The sequence below is a fragment of the Morone saxatilis genome, unplaced genomic scaffold (assembly GCF_004916995.1).
Source record: "Morone saxatilis isolate NCDOM2014 unplaced genomic scaffold, NCSU_SB_2.0 Contig10, whole genome shotgun sequence".
In the NCBI taxonomy this organism is placed as follows: domain Eukaryota; kingdom Metazoa; phylum Chordata; class Actinopteri; family Moronidae; genus Morone; species Morone saxatilis.
This window is the reverse complement of record NW_023339652.1, coordinates 19054049-19058286: the sequence shown is the minus strand read 5'-3', so window position 1 is coordinate 19058286 and position 4238 is coordinate 19054049. Positions and strand designations below refer to the sequence as shown.

Sequence of the window (4238 nt, the reverse complement as noted above, 5' to 3'; positions counted from 1 at the left end):
CTTCGAACCGGCTATTAGACCCCATCCCAACTAGGCTGGCCTTAAAGACCCAAGCTCTACCCTTTACTCGGCACTTTCTTCACTACGCCTATGGTTAATCTCTTTCTTTATTAGCCCAGGATACTGCTACCACAGTCTTTGTAACGAGTACACGGCTGTAATTAAAACACCCTTTCTCTAACAAAAGCCCACTCTTGACTTGTTTTCGTGTATCGGGCGCGAATGCGCGCCCATCGCGCGGCTGCTGCGCTTCGCCGATCCCCCGGGCCATCTACTCCTCTACACAAGAACAGGCGCCACCTCCCCACCAGGCCAGCTCCCCCCGGTCGCTCTCGCTCCGTACGACCGCTGGCAGCTGGCAGGGCAGGACCCAATCGTTGTATACCCGCGCGACCCAGAACCCCTACGGGGACCACATCTGGAACCACGCAGCAACGGCTCCCTTCTTACACAGGCCTAGGGGAGCACTCGTGGCTAAGCCAACCCCTACTATGAAACTGTTGGAGCGTTGGACAGAGACGGATGACGACCACCGCTCCTCACGCGTCCTTTGCTCATCGCCAGAAGCTTGTTTATTTTGCTTGAGACACTCTAACAAGTTAATCATTTCTTAAGCACCTCTTTCGTCATGATTTAACGCTGGCATGTCCAAAATCATACAGACAATATCCAGCAAACTGACATAACAAATGCTGCTAACACTACGCCTAAACTTACAGAGTACCAATCGTTTACCTAATTAGAACACATTGTTGGTCAACTACACAATAACAGCAGTCAACAACATGACCACACAACCCTAGAAAGAGAATAACACACCCACGCGTCAGAGATGACACGCCAACCGACCACCCATTGCGCTGTACTCTAACCAGCCACCCTACCCTAGGTACACACGACTCACCGATGAACGAGCGCTGACACCAAGACACGCACCTTCGCACCTCTCCACCCTCCCAACCACCATCTCACCTCCCTCATACTCGCTACCCACCACCACTCCCCTCCACCCATTACCCCCACACCCTTCCTGTCACGCACGCCACACACCGCATCAGCACCTCCCCCCCACCCCCCTCACCCCCACACTCCACAACCAGGCCTTCTCGCGCCAAACCAACCCCGCCCAGCCCCGCCGGTCCACCTGTCGCATGCCTCCCTAGTCTCTGCGCGCTAAGACACTCCCACGCAAAACGAAAATAGATCAAACAACACAAGACAAGGTGCACAATAACCAAATGGCAGCCGCCCACAGAGGCACGTAAACGGGATGGTGAAGACGAACTGTGGGGTAAGCATTGAAATGGCGGTGTGCCTCAGTGCGAGCGGAATGATCGCTCAGATGTCAGACGCCCAACAGTCTACACGTTGAGCAGAAGCCAACTTACGTGTGTCAACCGGCGCGCCATGGAGTTACAGCTCCACGACTAGCGAGACAGCATGAGCGAATTGATGGCTTCAATGAAGAAATTATTGAAATTAACTGATGAAGATTGATAGCAGAAAAACATTCTAAATATATATCCGAGTTTACATTAGTTAAATTTCCTGAACTTTAGACTCAATGCTCATTAAAAGTGATGAATGAATGTTAAGTGAAGACAGTTAGAGTGAGTTTTCTATTTTTATTCTCCCTGAATGCAAAAAAGTTCTTTTTGACTGTTTACAATATGGTTTTTCATTGGGAACGACCCAAACACAGAAACAGGAGTAAAACTGTCAGTTGATGCTTATATAACAAAAAAGAGATACTGTATATATTATAACAAAAGATCTGAATTTTATTTTTAGGTTATACCTAAAAAAAGTTATCTAAAAACTAAGATTCAGACAATACAGTACTGTTTGACGTAATTGTAAATTAACCAAAATTAAAATAACAGACATCACCAGAGAGGAACTCATTATAGTAAATCTCAGAAAGAGCTTGGTACAAAGTTTACACACTTTCCATTGTTCAGTCCACTTTTTTTCTACACTTCAACTGACAAGTGTGAGGAGTCTGGAGATTTTACCAACAGTGCATCAGTCAATCCACCAGTCAACTGAAGGAAGATTTTAAATTAATTCAACTGCATGTTTGTATATTCATCCCAATTCTTTCCAAATGCCCCAAATCAATCTCAATCTGTGATTCAAATCCTCCCCTGTTTTAATTTAATTAGTTCATAGATTTTCCTATAACATAAACGACAGAAAAGTGACGTACAGTGTTAAATCAGGGTCCAGAATCAATTGGTAGCACAACAGTTGAGGTATGAGACATAATATCTATCAACCTGTGAAGGGCGTTTAAAGCCACCATGTGCAGATCTCTATCGCAATTCTCATAGCATATGTTATTGTTTGTACAAAACTAAGCTACCGGGAACCCCTAAAACTTACATGAAATCTGATATGACTTTTCACATTGAGGTCACACTGCAAAAACTCAGCGCTCTACCTGATTTGGACCACATATGAAAGTGGGCCAAATCAGAATTGTCATGAATCACATCAGAGCATAAAAATCTGATTTGGGTCACTCTGGCCTGCAGGCTGAACTCTGTGTTGCTTTAAGTCCATTCATCTCAATGTTCCCAGGTCAGATCTGTGGGTGACTGGGGTTGGAAGCCACCAGGTACAACCACCAGGTGGCTCCAAACTCAAACACATAGTGGCCTTTTTGTTAGCAGATAAAACATTCACAAACGTTTCATGATAAAACACTACAAACATCAAATCTAAGTGCAGCTGATTGAGTTGATGTCATCTGTGCACCAGCTTCCTCCTGCCGCTGACTCGAGTCCACAGGCTGCGGGCCGTCTGGGCGATGGTCGCCCTGCGGGGCAGACGAAGGCTCCTCAGAGGCTCCCTGATGCACGCCAGCACTCCTGGCTCTGCGGGCTGCCCCAGGTACTCATGGGAAATATAGTTGATTCTCCTGAGCTGTTTACTGTAGTAGTTCCTCAGGTTGCAGAGCTCCTCGACCGCGGTCTCGGAGATGATGGAGGCCTGCGACGGGGAGCTGGGCATGGTGCAGGTGGCTGCGTCGCCGCCTGGGGACAGAGAGGGAACACCTGCTGCGTCAGCACGGGGTTTCCTCCTCGCTCTCTGAGGGGTGGTGGATTTGCGTTTGGAACAAGGTTTAACTGGATGTGATGGTGTTTTCTGACCATCACTGTTATCTATAATGTTAATTTCAACATCAACCTCAATTGCATGTTGAGGCAGGATGGATCTCCTATCCTCCTCTTCGTGTCCCTCTGCCAGCTGTTTCTTTGTCCTCTCTGTCTGTTTGTCTGTCTGGCTAACTGGTTTCAGATCTTGTTTCCTGGACAGATTCCTCTGTTCTTTAAATAGTTTCTGTTTGGGTTGGGGGGGACAGCTATTGTCCATGACAATGAGGTCAAAGGTCACATCAGTCCCCTCCTCCACATCCCCAGCAGATGTGTCCTGTAACCATGAAAACTAGTGTGAGTGAACAGTAGATACTGATATAAACCCTAGTTATATCAGTCACCACAATATGTAACTAAAATAAATTCAGTAATATAAAATAAATAAAACATAATGTACAGTTTAGCCCACCTACCTATGTAGTCAGTGAGAAAAAAACCAACCATATTAGCAGAGCCGGTGTGATGGTTAGTGGCAGCATGCTCCGGAGTATGGACACCAGTGATCATGAGTAATAGGCTTGGGCGATACAACTGTCAGTATTGTCAGAGTCAGAAGACAAAAAGCCTACAGTGTCATAGGGCTGTCACTTTCTATTCAAAATTCAACTTAAAAAGCCACTGTTTAAATATTCTACTCCGCATTCAAGTTCAGTGTACAAGTGAAACAGGCTGTATTGTACTCTAGTGTGGGGAATTGGTAAACTGCACTGCCACTCTGATCTAATGCAAGACCTGTTCCTATCAGTAAACCAGCCGACTGTTCTCTTGGTTCACGCAAAATGAAGGAAACTAATGAGCCATGCTGAACTGCTAATCGCAACACTACCACGGCAACAAATTGGCACTGGCTGTTAGCTGGTCACTCAGTGAGGCAGCAGAGACCCCAACAATGAATATACGATATAAAATTAATGTTTGTATGTTGTGTATCTTTGAGATACTTCCCTCTGGCAGGAGGCTGCGGTCCATCAGGACTAAAACGTCTCGCCATAAAAACAGTTTCTTCCCGTCTGCAGCTGGCCTCCTTAACAAGGCCCGGATTACCCACTGTCATTGACTCTTATACCCACCCTGTAT

General features: G+C 46.3%; 1 protein-coding gene across 1 annotated transcript in view; it reads right to left on the bottom strand.

Annotated features, from left to right (window-relative positions):
- Window positions 1-1741: 1741 nt before the first annotated feature.
- Window positions 1742-4238, bottom strand: part of recql (RecQ helicase-like) — a gene marked incomplete at its 5' end in the record, with an annotated part of 30702 nt that continues 28205 nt past the window's right edge. Inside the window, 1 exon segment of the mRNA XM_035674237.1 lies at window positions 1742-3435.